We start from the raw sequence: 24,158 nt of genomic DNA on the forward strand, positions 1-24,158 counted from the left end.
GCCCTGTATTTTAGCTAATGACGAGACGAGTGTATCTAGGGTTTTAAAGTTTTGTGATGTGTCTGGACTCTGGCCTAAGCTTTTAGGCTGGAGGTTTTAGTGTATTGCAGAGTGGCTGGCTCCTCCCTTTTTTCCTTGAGGTCAGGCAGCCACTTCCATTTGCTATATTGTTTTAGCTCCTTCTCCCACTTTCTTCCTGTGTTGTCCATGTTTTACTGCTGACGGCATGCTTCGTCCAATGCTTCGGTGTGGGTAAGTACGTATTTTTTCAATATTGTTGCCTGTGATTTATATTCTGTTTTATTTTCCTGTTCTGGGTATTTTCTTGACACCTCTCTCACATTGTTATTGAGCGGGCTCTGAAGACCATACCGTCGTGCACCCATACCAATCTCTCCATCCATCCTTGGAAGATGGAATGGCTCGCCGAAGCCTTCAGGGATGAAAACAGATTCTTTACAAGTGATGGTCATTTGTGCATACAACATAGGCCTAGTGAATGCTGTCTCGTAGAGTGCACTCGTCTGGACCCACCCTAGGCCTTCTGGTCTGGTCTGTGATAAGCTACAATACTCGTTCACCTTTCGTGTTTCTGGAGGGGAGCTAACCAGAACTCGGTACATGCAGAATGTTGTTCAAAACGTTCCTTTGTCATTCTTGTAACTCCAAGATGATGTGTTGTTCCAACGAGATAATACCCGCCCACATACTGCCAGTGAATCCCAGAATTCCTCTATCAAGACGTGCAGCAACTTCTCTGGGCAGCACGATCCCCAGACTTGTGGCCAATCGCGCACATGTCGGAAATGATGGGACGAGAAGTGACTCGTGCAACTTCTCAGCCAACAACTCTTACAGAGCTACATCAAGAGGTCTAGCAGGCATGGAATAACGTATCCCAGGACAGTATTCGCCATCTGTACAATCGACTGGATGCCAGAGTCAGCGTCTGTATTGTTGCCTGTGGAGGCTACACCATGTACTAATATTGGTGTTTCAGCATGGGTCGATATAATGTACCTCAGAACTGCTTGTGCTACTGATCTGTAATTGTAATAATTTCATATACTCCACATATTCTGTTGCAACAATAAATCTTGAGTGAACTGGCAACCTCTAAAGCGATGTACAAATTTGAGCTGCACATCCCAATGATGCTAAGTTGCAGCTCACGATGAAGGACGTGGTTTTCCCATACTAAATGAAACCACATTGCCCAATATAACTTTTTTTCCAGTAATCTTACAGGCCATGCAACACCCGATACGAAGTTTGGGCATACGGTGAGTGACAGGAGTTCAATAGCTATGATCGAGAGGGTTGCGCAAAAGGTTACGTGGAGATAGGTGTATGCTTACTTGCAGACATTTTGGGGAAAAATACACGTTGGATCCTACAGTCTACAGCACCGGACCAGGGCTTTCATGGAATCTATGGTCGAAAGCACAGAAGTCAACATCGAACTCTTAACCGATGTCAGCGTGCTGTTGTTTTTCAAATGTAGCTTCGTAGGGGACATCGACTATTTGGCCATAGACATGTCAAGGCGATAAATAGGCAATTTGAGCTACATCCTATATTTCTATGTAAAAAATTTAATCAAACATGTCATGCAGTGACCCCTGCCTAAAGGACGGTTTTTTGTGGCTGTTGAATGATGAAATTGCTGGATTAGGTGAATTCGAAGACTTAGCAGCGGATTGTGATGTAGGACTACCAGACGTAGCGTATCCTAATAACTTCCATGATGCAAACAGCGATTTGCCACTATATCCATAACAGTTCCGCAAAACGTTTCTCTCCCGGAGCTGCTCATGACACTGGGAAATAAAATATAATGTATACTGCGCTATAGAAACCTCCAGCAATGCCTTAGGTTGGGGATGACTGATTAGTCGCTACTAAATGCGACCAGGCATACTGCATTAAAAAAGTGGATTGACATTAACGCCGCTAAAGAGGGCTTATGTGACGTGAAATTTGGAGGAAGATCATTAGATACTTATGAATACCGCTTTTTTGGGAAAATTGTGGAGAATATTAGAAACCATGTCACCAGATCATTTGTTAAATGGGCCACAATCTACAAAAAAAAATCGTCACTCGGGAAGTACCTGAGGTTCCGGTAGCGCTCATCAGACCTGTTTATGTCAGTATGTGTATATAAGACCTGTCCAAACCCCACATGTATCAGTTTCATTATGAGATTGCAAAAACTCACTTTGCAGTGCGAAAGTTACTTTGTACTGATACAGGCATCTTCAACTAGTGTTCAACTAGTTGTGACCCATTAGAGGTAATGACATGCAACCCCGATGCATTCAACATGTCTGGATATGCGCTCAATAACCTGATGGCATAACATCTACAACTGTGGTGCAGAGCAATTGGGTTATACATCTTATAAAGAGACTACACAACAAAGGGATCTTTGCATTGTTTTATATTTATGGCATGTGAATTTCAGAACTCAAATATCGCTTAGCCACAGCTTGATGGAACTCTGAAACATTCTCAAGAAAATCGGCTTGGCTGTTTTGCAAGATCCCTTAACACCAAATAGCAAGGTAATTTTTCAGATGCACTTTGTGCCTCTATAGAAGTATATGCATCTAGCACATTGAGGGACTCGGTTAGATTCCCATTCATGGTAAAATTTTAAACAAAGTTGAATGTTCCATGAATATTCTTGTGAAGTGAGATACATAAGGACGCAGGGAATTAAATTAGTAATATTTTTTCTTATTTTAAGCAATATTTTACAAAAGATCAGCTATTAAGAATTTATATTTGCAATGAAAAGTAAATTTTTATTGTATTTACGATAAGCAATTAGAAATAAGAAGACATGCATTTTTCATAAAATGGATGATTAGACATCTGTTCAATGGCACATATTTGATGAAATTTATATTTAAATGACCTAGGTGTTCGAACTGAATGTAAAACAAACGAAAAATATATTGTCTGAAATGAAACTCAAGCCTTTGTTTATCAGTCCTGAGAAATACTGGTTTCGTTCCAGCTCTATGTATTTTATGTTTCACCAAAATGCTCTTAGAATTTGCACCTCTCTTTAAAAATTGGCATCATTTGGGAACTGCCTGGCGCCCCGTAAGTAGCTGTCGCCGCATATGAAGTGACGGTTCACCAGCCTCTGCACAGAATCACCTACATGGCAGACGAGCATTGTACCACAAAGCTAAGTGACTAGTGAAAATTGTGTTACTTTAGAGTGTTAAGGATGGTCAGAAACTTCAAAGTCGATTTTGTCGAAAATTTTTCAGAGCTACATCAAACTACTTTGGGGTATTGATATTTCATATCCAGAACTTCGCACAACACAAATATTAAAAATTACAAAAAACCTATTGCTGTGTACTCTCCATGTTAGGTCTAAAACGTATGCATACCATACACTGACAGGTGCTACCCAATGGTTGGTGAAAGGTTTGTGGCATAGTCTCAATGGCTCCCACAGTTTATGTCTGCATGGTGATCTTGGCAGTGCTCCACCTCTTCCTCCACATATGGTGTCCTAAGATAATATTCAGTTGTGCAGGCATGAGGCACATACCATAACACAGATGAAAATCGGCTGGACATCTAATGATAATATGTTGGTCGTTTATGAGGATGGAATGGGAATGATGCTATACCTGCGCAATTCACTTGACTGGTAGAGAGAGAATAAATTTATTTGGTTGTACGTGTGTGTACTGAATAACACCACCAATTTATCATAGTGTAAATATGTGTGTTTGTGTGTGTGGGGGGGGGGGGGGGGAAGGGGGAAGGAGAAGTGCATGCACCTGAACTGCATGTTGTGTGTATATCTGATTTAACTGCTGCTAGTTATCACAGTTAGTAATATTATTAATTTTTAGTGCCACGTATTTGTTTCACTTTCCATGTAACTGTGGAGTGGTGGTATCAGAGAAACAAACTATGAATTCTTTCTCTAACATTACAACAGTGGCAAAGTTTGAGTGCATTCTTTTTTTAAAGACTCTCGTGGGAAGAAACTGTTACCGTAGAATACATACATACATACATATATATATATATATATATATATATATATATATATATATATATATATATATATATATATAGTTACTAAACAAGAATAGGTTTTTCCATATTTATTGTTCATATTTACAAAAAAAAACAAGAAACATACATACGTTCCCAAGACAAAACATATAAATATATATGTTCTAAGTTGAATCCACACACTGAAAATGGAGCAATAGATGCAGGAGTTGAACCCACATATTATAATATTGGAGAGTATGACATCAGTGCAAATTCTGCTAGGAAGAAAATTCAGTTTGCACATATGAGTTTTACGTACTTCATAAAACAATTTCATGGAATTTTGCATTTCCTGTCAAATCTATTGGCCCATGGAAGCAGGATGCATGCGATCATTGTTGGCCTTACGGACGTGTAGAAAACATGTGTAGCATTCAATCTCCTATAGTAGATGAGTGCCATTGGCAACATGTGTGAATGAAAATTTCATGAAACAGAATAAAAATCTGTATATGCCACGAATAAATTATTTACCATACATCCTTGTTCAAACTTAAACTGCACGCGCAGGAAAACTTATTAATACCTGTAGATAAAGAAGGAGAGAAAAGTGCAATAGTAACACATTTTTGTTGAAAACATCATTTATTTTTCACCACACTTAATTCTAATTTTGTGTAAACTTCATCATTAATTAGTTGACAGTAACTGAAATCACCTGAATCCGGTTTCAGGCACCCCATCCTCTGAGTTTGCAGTGGTAGTATAATGCACTGAGGTGTTCTAATTGAGAAGCTATTTCAACAGCCTACATATACCACGATGTAGTCTGTACTGTGGAATATTCAAACAATGTCCATGAACGGAAAATGAATGGCAGCTGAATGCCATCATTTCACCCTACTTGTTTGGCCTGTCCACGCTAAGAATGTATATTGTGGGTGTTTTAAGTAGAAAAAACATTTGAAAATTAGTAGACTAAAACAAAAATAATGGATCAGAGATGTTACACTATTCCTCTGTAATTTCTCATTTACTCACTGCGTTGTCTGTTGTCGTTTAGGACTGTATCCTGGGGTGCGTAAACTTTTGAGTGCGACTGACTTACTTCTTGCCATCCCCACAAATGAATATTTGTTAGTCAAAAAAAAAATGGTTCAAATGGCTCTGAGCACTATGGGACTTAACATCTGTGGTCATCAGTCCCCTAGAACTTAGAACTACTTAAACCTAACTAACCTAAGGACAGCAGGATTCGAACCTGCGACCGCAGCGGTCACGCGGTTCCAGGCTGAAGCGCCTACAACCGCACAGCCACACCGGTCGGCTATTTGTTGGTCACGCCATCTCATAACATCATGCACCTTACTATGGAGTTGATGAATAGAATCTTTGCAGGAGCTACACGCTGGGGAGCCAAGTGCAAAAATCGTTAATTTTATTTTTAGATCTGAAGATGACCATTAAATGTGATCGAAAGTAATCGTCAAGTTTGGGTATTTACAGCCGAGAGTCTTATAATAAATTTTTAAAAGACTTTAAACGTCTGCAGAACCTCTCGTGACAATATTTCACCCATTCTTATGAACGGCTCGGTGCCGGAGAATGAGCATCTCGGAAACGGCGAATCTGGTTGACTGTTCGCCTGTTACTACCATTAGCAACTATAGAAAATTGTTGAAGGACGCTGAAACCGCGAGAGGGCAACAAGATTTTGGACTTTGACGTCGCATCACAGAATATGGAGGTTATCTGCTATGTAACGCAGGACATGATTTCAGCCTGTATTACTGTGGTAGGATTCGATTCACTTAAGATTTCGAGTTTAAGGCCTGATCGTACATGCGCATCGTCTGTAACAGATCTAAAGACAGAGTACATGCTGGTGCAGGTACAAGTGTTTCGAAGCACACCGTTCAGCACATATTGTTGAATATGGGGCTCCACAGCATATGTTCTTCGTTTGTACCCATCTTGACAAACTGACATCAACAGTCACAATGCCAGTTGGACCAGCATAATCGATATTGGTTCGAGGATGACTGGAATGGTGTCACCTGGTCGGATGAATTGCGTTTCTTGAAATACCAGGTGAGGGGCCGTGTCCGAATACTTCGACATCCAGACAAAGGGCTGCTCGAAACTTGTACCACGCTACAGAAGAAGGTCGGGGAGGGCAATATTATGCTATGGGGGATATTCACCATGGCCTCTGCGGGACCTGTGGTGGTAATCGAAGGCACCATGACAGCTGTGGACTATGTGGACATAACTGTTGACGACCTGCATCCCTTTTATTTAATGTATTCCTTGACAACGAAGGCATCATTCAGCAGCGTAACTCTCCGTGTGGCAAAACCACAGTCGTGCTACAGTGGTCTGAGACGCATGGTAGTGAATTTGTGTTGATGTCGTGGCCGCCAGTGCCACCTGATATGAACCAGATGGTACATATCTGGGATGTCATTAGGAGCCAGCTCCGCGCCTACGAACCACCAGCCTGTAATTTATAGGTACTGTGTGACCTGCCATTGACATCTGCTGCCACACACCTCCAGAAACTTATTAACGGACCTGTCGAGTACATGACACTCAGAATAACTGCAAATGTGGGACAGATGGAGGTGACGTAGTGGTTAGCGCACTGGAATCGCAGTCCGCAGGACAACGGTTCAAATATATATATATATATATATATCCTCCAGATTTAGGTTTTCCGTGATTTTCCTAGATCGCCTCAGGAAAATGCCGAGACGATTCCTTTGAAATGGCATGGCCGATTTCCTTTCCCGTCCTTTCAGAATCCGAGACTGTGGTCGACCTCTAATGAACTCGTTGTCTAAAGGGTAAAATCCAGTCTTCTTTCTTCCTTTCAAATGTGGGCCAACAGACTTTTAAGCAGGTGGCCATAATGCTCATCGGTGTCTATAGACAACAGAACAAGGGTCTCTGGTGTGTACTGTACATTTTTCTAGCCATCAAACTTGTTCCATTCACTCACAGTACATTCTGTTGACAACAGTAATGCTCACTGAATTCTTCATCCTCAGGCATAATCTTTACTACACTGATCAGTCTTGGGTTTGTTTTTCCCTCTGTGTTAGATGTGTAACAATGATACACAGCTGTATGGCTACGTTTACTAAAGAAGACTTGGCCAATATGCACCTCCCATAAGGCTTCAATGATGTCAATGAAACAGTGGCTCGACGCTACGCTGAGCTGTTCTTTCAGCGACGGTAAACACAGCACAGCGCCATCGCATTTGTTTGTACGCGCCTAAGAGAAACCTGATTCCTTCGTGCACAGTTCGAGCGAAGTGTGTCACAGCACTCGATCAGGAAGAGAAGTGATACTTGCGACTGTTAGGCATCTTACCACCAGCAGTCGACTAACTGCACAAGGTCTCCACACAAGTTACAAAGTGTGTGTAGTTCGTATGACGGTAGTTGCTTTACGCTGTGTTTTATGTTGCATGTTTCGGTGATAGCATAAAACAGGCTATTCAGTCCTGTGAAAATATTCTCACTGTAATAAAGGTATTAATGACACAAAAAAGAATAAATCGAAACTATATTATTACTCTGTAACAAGCATCCTGGGACCACGGGGCTCTTATAGCAAAACACTATCCACTGATAACCTCTGAAAGTTTGTCAGTGAATTTGGGGTTCATCCCGTAGAAAGCTATCTAGTGCCTACTTACGAGTACGTTATCTGATATTTCTAATATATATATGTTTTCACTTTGTTCATGCTTATCTGGACTGCTGATAATGAGGCAATATTCAGGACAAATAGTGCAAGCAAAAAATGGCTCTAAGCACTATGGGACTTAACATCTGAGGTCATCAGTCCCCTAGACTTAGAACTATTTAAACGTAACTATCTTAAGAACATCACACACATCCATGCCCGAGGCAGGATTTGAACCTGCGACCGTAGCAGCAGCAGCGCGGTTCCGGACTGAAGTGCCTGGAACCGCTCGGTCACAGCGATCGGCAATAGTGCAAGCAATTACCAACAAATTATTTCACAAGCAACAGGCATTTCACAAAATCATACAAATGTTCCAAGACCTGCAGTTAGCGTTATTTATCTTCACACGTTGCCATAAAATGTGAAGCTATTTCTTTCTTCAGCAATATGAAATGTCGCTTCTAGCGATTTGTATTACTATCTCCGTTCACGGGCGTTAATTATTTTATCATATTTACTCCCGTATGTGAGAACTCCATCATACCACTATCTGGACATTGATACGGATTTCATCTGGCAGAAGATGAGATTTATAACTCAAATTGTCTAACAGGTAATTCATACCAGGAACGAAGAAAATTAGTCCTGTCTCAAATTATTGCCGAAAATGTCAAGTTATCTGCCATCTGCAGATGATTATCTCTGCAATAGGGTACACTTCGTCACCTATAATTTCCATCGTCATCGTCACCAATCCATCCTTGTATAGTAGTAATGAAACCAACAGATAACCTTGGAAATATAATCTACGGTGTTTGATGGTCCCAGTTAAGTACACACAAGGAGTTGATAGGAACTGTAACAGAGAGAAAAATAATAAGATGCAAACATAGTGTTTTATAAACCACTTTTACTTAATTTGAATCCCAGACGCAAGTCCAGAGTAATATTCAATACAAGTCCGCCAGGTGGGTCAGTTCGACATCCACAACAGTAACAGAGGCTGAGTAAGAATGCTTAGACTAGACACTCAGAGGTGAATTGAGAGACAGTTTACAGTAGAGCTCAGTCCAGTGTTTTAGGTTGTCTCCGTCGCACATTGGCTACACGAGCTTGAGGAGGAGGAGGAGATTAGTGTTTAACGTCCCGTCGACAACGAGGTAATTAGAGATGGAGCGCAAGCTCGGGTGAGGGAAGGATGGGGAAGGAAATCGGCCGTGCCCTTTCAAAGGAACCATCCCGGCATTTGCCTGAAGCGATTTAGGGAAATCACGGAAAACCTAAATCAGGATGGCCGGAGACGGGATTGAACCGTCGTCCTCCCGAATGCGAGTCCAGTGTGCTAACCACTGCGCCACCTCGCTCGGTGAGCTTGAGGAGCACGTGTCCCGAGCCAGCTATAGATTGACCGTGCAGTCACATGGGTTACTGTCAACTTCAAGTTGTCGACTGGAGCGACGAGCGGCGTGGTATCGATAGTGGATAATACCCCAATCCTCCCCCACCCCCCCTCCCCCCGGCCCCAAACTAAACTCGTGCTGATAAATTAAGGATAATGCTGATACATGGTGAAAAAACGCTCTGGTGGGCAGTTTGCGGGTTTAAATCACCTCGTGGTATGACCATGAGGTGCATTTGACCTGCTGTCGTCGCACGGTGGCGCTGGCAGCAGTCCACATACGCAGAGGTGTGTTGGTGCATGTCAGACTACGGTGCAGCGAGTTAAGTGTGCAGACGTTTTCAGACGTGCTAATGGTGACTGTGTGTTGAAAATGGCTCAAAGAACACATATTGATGACGTTATGAGGGATGGACTACTAGGGCGACTGGAGGCTGGTCAAACACAGCAGTTCGTAGCACGGGCCCTCCGTGTGCCACAAAGTGTGATCTCAAGATTATGGCAACGATTCAAACAGACAGGAAACGTGTCCAGGCGCTACAGTACGGGACGTCCACAGTGTACAACACTACAACAAGACCGATATCTTAGCATCAGTGCCCGCAGACGGCCACGCAGAACTGCAGGTAGCCTCGTTCGGGACCTTACCGCAACCACTGGAACAGTTGTCTCCAGACACAGAGTCTACAGGAGACTGAACAGACATGGTTTATTAGCCCGGAGACCTGCAAGGTGCATTCCACTGGCCCCTGGTCACAGGAGAGCCCGTAAAGCCTGGTGTCAAGAACACAGTACATGGTCAATGGCACAATGGTCCCAGGTTATGTTCACGGACGAGTCCAGGTATAGTCCTTGAAAGGGACCTGTATGGTGGTCGTGGTTTGATACTGTGAGATGGGATTATGATTGGTGCACGTACTCCTCTGCATGTCTTTGACAGAGGAACTGCAACAGATCAGGTGTATCGGGACGTCATTTTACGCCAGTATGTCCGCCTTTTCAGGGGTGCAGTGGGTCCCACCTTCCTCCTGATGGATGATAACGCACGGCCCCACCGAGCTGCCATCGTGGAGGAGTACCTAGAAACAGAAGAATGGCGAATGGAGTGGCCTGCCTGTTCTCCAAACCGAAACCCCATCGAGAACGTCTTGGATGATCTCGGTCGACGTATCGCTGCACGTTTGAACGCCTAGGACACTTCAGGAGCTCCGACAGGCACTGGTGCAAGAATGGGAGGCTATACCCCAGCAGCTGCTCTACCAACTGATCCAGAGTTTGCCAACACGTTGTGCGGCCTGTGTAAGTGTACATGGGGATCGTATCCCATATTGATATCGGGGTACATGCGCAGGAAACAGTGGCGTTTTATAGCATATGTGTTTCGGGGCGGTTTTCTCAACTTGTTACCAATACGGATCTATGTCGTGTGTGTTCCCTAAGTGCCTATGCTATTATTGCCAGTTTTGTGTAGTGCCACATTGTGTGGCACCACATTCTGCAATTATCCTTAATTTATGAGTATGAGTGTAGTTCTGTCAAAAACTACGGCAGTGAGGGCGGTGTGCGTTCTGGTGCTCTGAGGAGGCAGGAGCAGGAACTTCATCCGACGAAAATCTGCCGCCCACACCACGACATTTGTCTTTTGAACGCCGTGAAACATCGACCGGAAAACCAGTCATAGACTGCACACCACGCCCAAGGATGGAGCATAATTTTCTGTCCGCGGAGGAGCAACGGCAGTTGGGCGAAGGGGAAGCCACGTCCCTGGGCTGGGGCTGCCAGCGATGCAGTGATGGCGACTGCGCTGCGTCAACCTCCGTTGGCTCCCCGTCCGACGCCGGACCGGCGGCATGGGACCTGATGGGAGCGAAGGCGGCTGAGGCTGCCCCAAAGCACATAAGTAAATAGATTGGCCGTCGAGCAACGCAAGGTGTGTCAGTCTTCGCCCTCCGACTGTCAATGACGTGCTGCTCGCTCCACGCAACACATATTGCACTATAAACTGGAAGTGAACTCATCCGATTTGCCTAAAAAAATTGTTTTATGTAGATGAAGCAATGCCACATCCGTCTCTGTAGTTAGTTTCTCAGTAAAAGTTTTATTTTTGGCATAGATGAATAAAAACCGCTGGTTTGGGATTCGTCCTTGTTCTCCGTCATGCAGTCTCTCTCAGGTGCTTTTGTGGAAACCATTGGACAAGAAAATATAATTTTTCCGCATCTTATATCCACACAGTGTAGCTTGATAACGAACTTGTTTTCTTTCCGTTATGGCCTATAATTCTTGTGATACTTCGAAGTAAAGCACAACATTGTGCATATTTTGAAAAGTTTGGAGTGAAAAATGTAGTAGCTGCCCAGTTTACGTTTGGTGGGTTTCTTGACAACCATTTCTGCGTACAAAATGTAGCTAACACATCGAAATTGTTTTTAACGCTGGAAGGAGAGTCATGTCTCTTTCCAGTTTCGAGAAAATAATTGAGATATACTGGAGACTGTCCGCGATGAGGATGGCAGCTACACGCCATACGTGCGCCTATTGCCGCCTGCTATGCGGGGTACGGAGCTGCCTCGTGTTTCTCCTATTCACAAGCTGCCGATACAAATCTAAGCTGGAAATGAAAGAAAAATTTAATGAAATGTAAAGACACCGCCGGCTGGTGTGGCCGTGCGGTTAAAGGCGCTTCAGTCTGGAACCGCGTGACCGCTACGGTCGCAGGTTCGAATCCTGCCTCGGGCATGGATGTGTGTGATGTCCTTAGGTTAGTTAGGTTTAATTAGTTCTAAGTTCTAGGCGACTGATGACCTCAGAAGTTGAGTCGCATAGTACTCAGAGCCATTTGAACCATTTTTTTTGTAAAGACACCGGGAGTCATCGCCTCATGACACTGATAGCATGTCTTCTTCAGCCTACACTACCTGGTTACAGGAAACAATATTTCCTATATTATTTTGTTCACAACGTTCCATACATTATTGTCTTTATTGACTCATCATGTATAACCGGTTCACTTTACAGTTGTAGTTTAATTGTACCGTCAAACACTGTAGCTGTGCATGTAGGAGACAATGGTACATCCGCTTTTAATATATTCTTCCACAGGAAAGTGTATGAAATGATAAAAAAACTTGTGTTACTATCTATTAACTGAAGCGAATGTGAAATTCCTTTGCCATTAATTCATTCTTCAAGAGATAAGTGTACGAAATTAAAGCAAAACTGTTATTTTACGATTGATAACTAGAGTTAGGGTTCAGATCACAATCGTTGGTTTCTTCACACCTTTCTCTTTTTCTAAGAAAGTATGGACGGCATGCCACAGTGTCCTCCCTCCCAACCTGAAATATAATACTTTTACGTTTTTTTAAAGCAGAGCATCCTTCCGCTTTTATTACTGACAGAACTGAATTACGTTATTTATCGACACTTTCCATCTGTGTGTACTCACAGATAACGTATCTTTGTGCGATGACTATGCATTTCAGCAGACGCTAGGAATACGCAGAAGTATTAATGCACTATGACTATAACGTGACTTTACAATGGCGAGCGACGTGCGTCAATCGTGTATTATCAAGTATTGTCAGACTCCTTCGGTCCCATCTGTACGTAAACGAAATCATAAAAGGAATACCTTCAAAACTAACAAATATAAAGCAAACCCTACAGAAACGCGAGATGGGGTGGTGAGTAAACAAGCAAACACTGACCAAAACAGCAGCGCGATTGGTGCTGCGTTATGTGCGGTAGTTACCCTGGGAGTTGGGTTTCTGGGCACGCTCCTGTCGGTCATTCGCCACAGTAAAGGCTCCTCTACATACTACTATGCTTTGTGGGGGCTGCAGGTTTCTCCTATTGTATTCCTTACTCCAGTTTTAGTCGACATTGCTTAATGCTCTCTCTGAAATTTCAATTTACTCAGGTACCATCACCGTAAATACTTACTTTTTTGCAGTTTATTCGGTTTAAGTCTACAGTTCATAATAAATAAGTTGTGGTCAGAACCCACATCTGCGCCCTGAAATGTCTTACAAGTGTAATATCTTGTTTTGAAAAATCTGTCCTATAACTATATAGATAATCTGGAACCTTCCAGTGCCTCAAGTCTCTTCCACGTATACAACCTTCTTTAAAGATTCTTAGAAAACATGTTTGCAACATTACATTATGCTCTGTGTAAAATTCTGCAAGGCATAATTATGTTTTATTTCTCCCCCTCCCTCCCCCCCACCCGCGCCCCCCGTTCACGTCCTCCTACCATTTCTCATTCTTTTTCCTTTTCTCGCTATCGACATCCAGTCAGCCATCACTGTTGTGGATTGGCAAGACAGCCCACCCACTATGAGAGGAAGCCGAAAGGCACGCGTTTTAGATCACGCAGGCTGGCGTGAGGTATGGAACAGGTCAAGGAAATGAGACTAGCAAAAAACGTACGTAGCTGCTGGAATACTTAACTTTAATCCATAATTGGTGAACATCGCTCTTGACGGTACATGTTTTGCAGCATCAATAGTAACTGGTAATGGCGCCTTGCTAGGTCGTAGCAAATGACGTAGCTGAAGGCTATGCTAACTATCGTCTCGGCAAATGAGAGCGTATTTTGTCAATGAACCATCGCTAGCAAAGTCGGCTGTACAACTGGGGCGAGTGCTAGGAAGTCTCTCTAGACCTGCCGTGTGGCGGCGCTCGGTCTGCAATGACTGATAGTGGCGACACGCGGGTCCGACGTATACTAACGGACCGCGGCCGATTCAAAGGCTACCACCTAGCAAGTGTGGTGTCTGGCGGTGACACCACAATCACAATTACGTTTTCCTCTCCCGTAATTATCGGAGCAACATTTGTGATCTCCTCATACATTCTTTCAGTATCTACATCGTCTGCAGTGCTAGCTGGCATATAAAGTAGTACTACTGGACTGGGTGTTGGCTTCGTGTCTGTCTTGGCTACGATAACACATTCATTCTGCTGTCCATAGCAGTTTCATTACATTCCTATTTTCTATTCATTATTCAGCCTATTCCAGGATTACACTTATTTGATTTTGTGTTGACAACCCCATATTGACCTGATCATTATTCCTGTTCGTTCTCACATTGCAATTCAATGATCAGCAGTTTATCTAACTTCAGTCTATTCATTTTTATTTTTAAATTCAATAATCTACCTACCCGATTACGAGATCTAGCATTCCACGCTCCGATGCATAGAATGTCTCTTTTGTTTTTCGTTATGACGTCATCCTCCTGAGTAGTCTCTCCTCGGAGACCAGAAAGGGGGACTGTTTACCTCCAGAATACTTTGCCCAAGCGGATGCCATCATTATTAGGACATACAGTAGAGCTGCGTGTCACCGGAAAGAAATCAAGAGATACGGGATCGTTTCGTCTGTTTAAGCACACTACGTTACATTTAACTGTATTGATGGTCAGCTTACAATCCGTGCTCCAGACGCTGAGAGGCTGCTCGTTTCTCAAAATTACGTAACAGTTTTCTAACTACGTCAGAAATTCCTCATTTGCAAGCAGCCTCAGAGAGAGACTGTCGTTATCTGCCAAATAATTTATTTAAATCGTCAGTGACAGTGGTCATTTCACGGTTCTCTGTGGTATGCCGGATTCTACTTTCCCTTCTGATGATGCTTCCCCATTTAGAATGATGTACGTATTTCTTTTTCCTAGAAATATCCAGTTTAATCGCATGTCTGTTTATATGCTCCGTAGACACTTATTTCAGTTCTAGGTCTCTACGCGAAACTGCAACGAAGATTTTCTGGAAGTCAAAGCACACAACATTGAACTGTATACCACTACCTGTTGCATTTTGGATCTCATGAATGAAAAGAGCAAGGTGAGTTTCACACAATCGCTGCTTGAGTGAAATATGTTGATTCCTACGCAGCAGCTATTCGGTCTCGAGAAAAGCCAACAAAGGCTACCGCAGAATACACTCCACGAATATACAGCACGTTGAGGACAGTGAAATAGGGGTATGGCTTTGTACATTTCTCCATTATAGCCTGTAACGGTCTGCACTGTTTTCCAGTTACATGGTTCGATACATTGTTCCAAGAAACTAGAATAATTTCTTGCTAGAAGTGGAGCTAGTCCATCCGCATATTTGGCATATAATCTAAGGCGCGCTCTACTAGCTCCAGTGATTTTTCTTCTATCGGTCAACTTCATCAGACTGTTAAATCTGCTGTTATTTATTCTCTCGTAATTACCTTTTTGAATTGCTTAGTTTCCACACCAAATGCGTAGTTTTCATTTATTTATTTATTTATGAATTTGTTTTAGTTGAAAGATTGAGGGCTTCAAACCATCTCTAGCATCTGACATGATGTAATTTGAAGACTGTAACGAGCGACACGGCACAGTGGTTCACACAAGGACTGGCATACTGGAGAAGCGATGCTCCAGCCCCTACCCAGGACATTCCAGGGTTTGTCATAAATCGATTATAGTGAATGTCGGGGAGTTACTTTCTCATCTTTATTCTGTCCGAGCTGTTCCCCGTAACTGGTTACCACATTGTCGAAGTGACATTAAACTCTATTCCTCCATTAATAATTTTCCTTCTAGATAGCCTTTCTAGAAATATTACGCTGCACGGTTGAAAATGAATTATTCGTTATAATAATGATAAAATAATAATGAAAACATTTATAGTAACAAAAGAATTTATTACAATTATGCCAGCATTACTAATACTGTAGTAAGTGAATTTGCCATGACGTTCATTTAAATTTGGAGTGCTGATACATTTTATAGTCAAATTAAAGTGACCACTTGTCAAAAGCCTCGATAACCACATTTTGCAGCGCGGAGCTCTACGAGCCATGCAGGAAGAGAGTCAACAAAGTCCTTAGAGGACCGATAAGGATGAGGAGCTATGTAGCCAGGAACGATAGGTTTCTCGATTGAGGATCCATGCTGCGTACAGCCCAATCGAGGTGGTCCTACAGATTCTCGATTGGGTTTTAATCCAGGGAGTTTTGTGTCCTTGGGAGTACGGTAAACTCACCCTGTTGCTCTTCGAATGAGTGACGTACACTGCGAGCTGTGCGACACGTTGCATTGTCCTGCTGGTAGATGCCATCGTGCTGAGGAGACACAAACTGCGTATAGTGGTGGACAGGGTCCCCAAGGAGAGATACGTACTTGCGTTGATCCACTGTGGCTTCACCCAGGGAATCCCTCAGACCATAATACTCCCCCCTCCGGCCTGGACCATTACGACTTTTGTTGCAGGGTGTTTGCTTTCAGACGTTTCACGCCGTGCACGCCAACGGTCATCTGTTCGGTGGAGCATAAAACGTGATTCATTTGAAAGACCATCTGTCGTCGCTCAGTGGACGTCCAGCTGCGTTAATGGCGTCCAAATTCCAACCTTCGTGGCAGTGAACAGCAGTCTGCGTGGGTGATGAACCAGGAGCCTGCTGCAGAAGCCCAGAAGCAGCAGCGTTCATGGAACGCTCGTTGAGGAAACACTGTTCGTAGCTCCTTGGTTCATCTGGGCGTTCAGTTGCACATCCATTCTCCCGTACCCATCTCCTCATCCGTCATTAACCCTTGTAATCTATGGCCCATGGGACACCACAGTTGCCTCTGCGCGAGTTTTGGATAGCGCCATTTTGCCTTGCATGGCATACTACATGCTTCCACCCTTGCCCGAAAGCCAATAATCATGCCGTTTTGGACGTCATATAAATCACTAAATTTCCACATTACGACAACGACTGTACTGTTTTCCGCGTCCCCCCGACTCGCTCTTTATACCCTCCACTGTTTGTGTTTAGACCTGCCACCTGTGAGTGATTGTGCACGCTGACATCGAACATAGGGGGTGGTCACAGTAACTGGACTGTGTATATTGATTGAAAAAATCGAATGAGGAAAAGTCACATTAATATGAAGGGAAATATAAAGCAATATAGAAAAATAAAAATAGAAAAAATACGAAGGAAGAAAGGGGTGAGGAAGTCTTGGAGAGTGTTGACAGCGTGATAGAGATGCTAGTTTACTGTAGGCCAGAAAGAAGACAGGTGGAGTATACCGAGAAGGAAGCTGCTATAATGTTTAAAGGAAGAGCATAGCTACCGTCACGAATACAGTACAGTTTTGAGTCAGACACTCTTTGCTCGGTATTTCGTCCCACAGATATGAGACTATAGCGGCGAAGGGGGTGGAGAGTTGTAGATAAACAGGTACCGTCAAGATTCTGAAAGCAGTAGATTTGTTGTTACCGTTACAGAATATTGATATAGGCCTGATACAGAAGGAGCATTTCTGAGGAGTGCCGTTTTGAAGAAACCGATTAAAATGAAGTGTGTAAAAATCACGTCACTTCTTATGTTGCATCCACGTCAGTTAAGTATAAGACGGACTAACATGATCTAACAACCGTACGTTATACATAAATCATACGCATTAAACACTAATGGCCATCTCGAGGCTACTGTATTCTTCACTATCTGCGTCGTGTTGAAGTACATTATAGTAATAGTGTTCCGACAGAATCAAATGGTTCAAATGGCTCTGAGCACTATGAGACTTAACATCTGAGGTCATCAGTCCCCTAGAACTTAGATCTACTTAAACCAACCTAACATAAGAACATCACAAATATCCTTGCAGGAGGCTGGATTCGAACCTGCGACCGTAGTGGTCCAGCCGACAGAATCAACGACTGGATTAGGGGTTGGGGTTGTTTGGGGGAGCCGGCCGCGGTGGTCTAGCAGTTCTAGGCGCTCAGTCCGGAGCCGCGCGACTGCTACGGTCGCAGGTTCGAATCCTGCCTCGGGCATGGATGTGTGTGATGTCCTTAGGTTAGTTAGGTTTAAGTAGTTCTAAGTTCTAGGAGACTGATGACCATAGATGTTAAGTCCCATAGTGCTCAGAGCCATTTGAACCATTTTTTGTTTGGGGGAAGAGACCAAACTGCGAGGTCATCGGTCTCATTGGATTAGGAAAGGATGGGGAAGGAAGTCGGCCGTGCCCTTTCAAAGTAACCATCTCGGCATTTGCCTGGAGCGATTTAGGGAAATCACGGAAAACCAAAATCATGATGGCCGGACGCGGGATTGAACCGTCGTCCTCCCGAACGCGAGTCCAGTGTGCTAACCACTGCGCCACCTCGCTCGGTCAACGGCTGGGTTAATTTTTGATCTAATTTAGGGGAAATATTTTCCTAAGCTTTTAAAATCTATGTAGGTGTACGTGAACCTTCTGGCACACTGTTGGTTTGGTTTGTTTTGGGGAAGGAGACCAGACAGCGAGGTCATCGGTCTCATACGATTAGGAACGGATGGGGAAGGAAGTCGGCCGTGCCCTTTGAAAGGAACCATCCCGGCATTTGCTTAGAGCGATTTAGGGAAATCACGGAAAACCTAAATCAGGATGGCCGGACGCGGGATTGAACCGTCGTCCTCCCGAATGCGAGTCCAGTGCCTAACCACTGCGCCACCACGCTCGGTCTGGCACACTGTGACAGTGTATTCTGCTTAGAAGTTCATCCTGGGCTATTTGGTGGTCTTCTACTGTAGTAGAAGGTATCGTGGCAGTGTTGCGGAGATGAGAGGAATTGCTTCACTTCTTACGGTTTGCTCTACATGCAGGTAATGTGCCAATCATGGTAGCGAACAAGAATCACCATTCATGTGTGAAGTACGCGATGTAAATAACCTAAATTCCTAGTCTTCCTGTATCCATAGCGAGTAAAGGACTCATTATCTCAGAATATTTTTGTATTAAGGGGGGTAGGACGTCAAACGGGCCGACTTGGAGCAGGAGAGGCATCACACGACTTTTAATTTCCAGTGGCTATACTTTTACAAATAAGTTCATAAAACCTTGTCAGCACCACCAGGAAGGATTCAGGATTCACACTCATTGCAGTGGAAGTTCGAAAACATAAAAATATAAATTTTTTTTACGTGCGAAATTTCATCATTTTTTCACTTACTAATGGCTGCATTTGTTTCTATAGGTACACTTTTCTTCATAAGTTAGAGATATTCTTCAATGAATTTTGCACAGCATACATACCATACTTACAGGTGCATTAAACTCTAGAATTTATTTAATTTATGAAAAAAGAAATGAGCTGTTCTATTTTAAACTTCATGTTTAGGAAAGACACAAATTTTGTAGTTAAATACCTCAACTTTTACCACAGTTTTTAATAGATTTGGAAAATTCTGGAGTTTCATACACCTTTAAGTATGAAGAAAAGTGTGCCTATAACAACAAATACTGACGTTAGTAAGCGAAAAAAAGATGAAATTTCACATGTAACAAAAATCATTTCATTGCGTTTCCGAATTTCCACTGCTATGAGTGTGAATTCTGAATCCTTCCTGGTCATGCTGATAAAGTTTTATGAATTTATTTGTGAAAGTATAGACAGTGGAAATTAAAATGTTCTGTGGTGCCTCTCCTGCTCCAAGTCGGCCCGTTTGACGTCCTACCCCCGTTAAACGAAGTAGTGAAGTTCCGATGAGAACGGCCAGTGAGCTTCAGGACTGAGGGGTTGAAATTCTGAACTCCAAGTTCATTGCAAGTGGTTGGCTAGTTTTTCATAATTAGCTACCGAAAATCGTCTACACGTAACTCGTAAATAAGTTGAAAAGAGATCGTCACATAGCTCTGTAATTGTTGATATTGCTAATTGTTGGACAGAAAAGTGAGTAGGCAGAACCTTACGTAGCAGTAGGTACATGATGTAAAACGTCTTCGATGCCGCAGAAAGGAGGGTGCTTTACGTTCCCACATGCACATCCTCATGACTCGAGGATAATTTGTATTCGACGGGAGGAGGGGCAATGGTCCGCGTCGAGATGTAGTCAGAATGTTTAAGTTGCAGAAGCTACCCGCGCGGGCCACGGTAATTACATCCGGATTAACGAGGCCAGAGGGACGTTTCGGAGACGCTACTGAGGTCACCTTGTAACCCGCTAATTGCGAGCCGTCGGCTTTGCAGATGGCGCGCAGCTCGCAGCCGCTGGCGGCCTGTCGTGACTGGCTCGTGACCCCGCAGGACATCAGGGCTGTCCAACAAAAGCCCGCTTTCGCCACAATCGCTTGTGCTGCCAGCTCAGCGTGGGAGGAATAATATGCTGCGCTTCGGATAACTCGAGTGTTACGGGGAAGAGACGTCGAATCACTAAATACTGCATCCACCGTCTTCTTGCCCAATTAGCGATGGGGAATATTTCATTGTTACTATTTACACCAGAAAGTAAGGATAAGGATTGGAAATGAAATGTCAGAAGGAAGCAGCATTGGACGAGATGTTAGACAAGGTTGTTGCCTTTCCCCACTGTTGTTTAACGTAAACCTTGAAGATATCATTGCGGAAAGTTTAGATGGGAAAAGAGGAATATGTATCGGTGGAAAGAGAATAGAATGTATAAGATTTGCTGACGACATGGTATTAGTGGCAGAAAGTGAGCGGACAGTGAATAACATGCTCAAAGATCTGAATGAAGCTTGTGTGGAATATGGGATGCAAATAAACACAGCAAAAACAAAGAGTATGGTCATCAGTACAAGACGCAGACTGTCCAATATTAAAATAGGGCAATCTACCATTAGCCAAGTAAGTCAATTTAAATATCTCGGAAGCACAATAACTGAAGACTTGAGATGTCACCAGGAGGTGAAAACTCGAACTGCCATAGCGAAGGAGGCATTCAACAGAAAGAGGAGACTCTTATGTGGCAAATTAGATAAAAGACTAAGGAAAAGGCTTGGCAAATGTTTTGTCTGGAGTGTGGCACTATATGGGGCAGAAACATGGACACTGAGACGGGAGGATGAAAAAAGGTTAGAAGCATTTGAGATGTGGATGTGGAGGAAAATGGAGAGAATAAGCTGGATGGAAAGAGTGAGTAATGAAAGAGTATTGGAAAGGGTTGGTGAGAGAAGATGTCTGTTGAAGGTTGTAAGAGAAAGGAAAAAGGACTGGTTGGGACATTCATTGAGAAGGGAGTGCTTGCTAGCAGATGCTTTGGAAGGATTGCTTTGTGGGAGAAGACTGAGAAGAAGGAGATAGAAGATGATAGACGACATAAAGGGAAGAGGAAATTATGCAGACCTGAAGAGGATGGCAGAAGACCAGACAGCCTGGAGAACTACCATGTGAAAACCTGCCTTTAGGCAGAACACTGATGATGATGATGACTAGGATATAATTAATAATTTCATTCTACAGGCCTATCAGAGCACCTGTTGGTTGCACCACTGCCCGATAACGAAACGGTGTGTCATTTCGACGTATAGGGGAAAGAGGGCAATGGAACGCACTGAGCTCGGATCCTCTATTAACAGCTATCCGCTCGCTGCCGAGTGGCAGAACACCAAGGTCAGGTTTAAGCATTAAAGAAAAAATCGTGACTGAATCATGTAAGTATCTCTCTGTAACATTACAGCAGTCCACACAGCAAAAAATGTAAAAAGAGTCGTTTCATACTATTTCCCACTCATGTGGGGTAATAGTACGTAGACAATTAATTGTTTTCTGAACCACATATCATACAATGAAGTTATACTTAAATATAATACTGAAATAAGCAAATCCAGGAAATCCACATCTATGATACCAAAGACATATTTATAAGTAATGTAAGGTTATATAAAATATGGTTTCTATAAAGCAAATATGTTGTTGTTGTGGTCTTCAGTCCAGAGACTGGTTTGATGCAGCTCTCCATGCAACTCTATCCTGTGCAAGCTTCGTCTTCTTCCAGTACCTACTGCAACCTACTTCCTTCCGTATCTGTTTAGTGTATTCATCTCTTGGTCTCCCTCTACGATTTTTACCCTCTGTACTACCCTCCAACACTAAATTGGTGATCCCTTGATGCCTCAGAATATGTCCTACCAACCGATCCCTTCTTCTAGTCAAGTTGTGCCACAAATTTCTCTTCTCCCCAATTCTATTGAATACTTCCTCATTACTTATGTAATCTACACATCTAATCTTCAGCATTCTTCCGTAGCACCACATTTCGAAAGCTTCTATTCTCTTCTTGTCTAAACTATTTATCGTCCACGTATCACTTCCATACATGGCTGCACTCCATACAAATACTTTCAGAAAAGGCTTCCTGACACCTAAATCTATACTCGATGTTAACAAATTTCTCTTCTTCAGAAACGCTTTCCTTGTCATTGCCAGCCTGGATTTTATATCCTCTTTACTTCGACCATCATCAGTCATTTTACTCCCCAAATAGCTAAACTCATTTATTACTTTAAGCGTCCCATTTCCTAATCTAATACCCTCAGCATCGCCAGGTTTAATTCTACTACATTCGTTATCCTTGTTTTCCTTTTGTTGATGTTCATTTCATATCCTTCTTTCAGGACACTGTCCATTCCATTCAGCTGCTCTTCCAGGTCCTTTGCTGTCCCTGATAGAATTACAGTGCCATCGGCGAACCTCAAAGTTTTTATTTCTTCTCCATGGATTTTAATTCCTACTCCAAAGTTTTCTTTTGTTTCCTTTACTCCTTGCTCAGTACTCGTATACAAATTGCATAACGTCGGGCACAGGCTACAACCATGTCTCACTCCCTTCCCAACCACTGCTTTCATTTCCTGCCCCTCGACTCTTATAACTGCCATCTGGTTTCTGTACAAATTGTAAATAGCCTTTCGCTCCCTGCATTTTACCCCTGCCACCTTCAGAATTTGAAAGAGGGTATTCCAGTCAACATTGTCGAAAGGTTTCTCTAAGTCTACAAATGCTAGAAACGTAGGTTTGCCTTTCCTTAATCTATTTTCTAAGGTAAGTCGTAGGGTCATTTCTACGGAATCCAAACGGATCTTCCCCGAGATCGGCTTCTACCAGTTTTTCCATTCGTCTGTAAAGCAGATACAGTGATAATCATAAATACTGCATACATCTACTTAAATTTATTACTAAGGCAGTGGTCACATTTGAAGTTTGCTGCGGAACTGGCTGCACCGCAGTCTGCATGAAACCACCCAGAACACAGGATGCATCGACACCACAGTTCTCCAGCACAACCAGATTCTTCACATAAGAGGCACACCTCAGATGTGTCATACGCCTGAGACAAACTGGAGACTAGTTTATGAATGTCAACATCATTCAATTCATCATCGCGATATAGTTTCTCTTCGTCATCATTTCACCTGACGAGCTGCTATCATCCTAAAAGAATCTCGTTGTCTTCTTATTCTGCCCTTTTCCATTTGAAACTTCTTTTCCTGCTGCTACTTTAACAGAACATTTCTTATTGTTCTTCCTTACTTTCACTTGTTCCAAAATCATTCTCCTTGGAGCACACGTCAAAATTTCCGAACGTTGTTTAGACCTTGATTTGCTTGATCCTAATGAGTTTGTTGTCCTCGGTTTTGAAGAAGTGTCTAAAATAGACATCACTGCTCCGCTCCAACAAAATTCATCATCTGCGTTTCATGCATCTCTCCTTTCAGTCGTCTGTACCTCCACAGGTGATTCATGCATTGGAAAGAAGTCATCCTCTGAGAACGCATTTGGACTGTAAGGAAAGCTTTCTACCTTTTTAAAGCCAGAAACTGCTTTGGAATGAATTCTTTATCGTGGTCACTAGGAAGAACCATCTGATGGCAGCAGTTGATGGGAAGCGTGCGGTGGCAGGGAGAGAACTATAAGTCCAACTGCTTTGCAGATATTGTGACACATTAGGGCACTGTGACAGGATTTCAGAAGGGTTGGACTTGCCAGTGAAGACTATGTCTGTTCTGCATAATGTGTCTACCATCTCACAAAAAATTCATCAATGATCCACAGTGACTTCGAACAGAAATAAGTGCTTCTACATCTACATCTACATCCATACTCCGCAAGCCACCTGACGGTGTGTGGCGGAAGGTGCTTCCGGCAGGTTCTCCACGTGTTAATAGGGTCTACATTTTCACGGCGGAAAAATAAACAGGGCAGTATAAATATGCCTATAGCACAAATTTCACTACACGCAGTTACGTTTCGGACTCATTCCAAACTTGTA

This window comes from Schistocerca americana, chromosome X (genome assembly GCF_021461395.2).
Source record: "Schistocerca americana isolate TAMUIC-IGC-003095 chromosome X, iqSchAmer2.1, whole genome shotgun sequence".
NCBI lineage: Eukaryota > Metazoa > Arthropoda > Insecta > Orthoptera > Acrididae > Schistocerca > Schistocerca americana.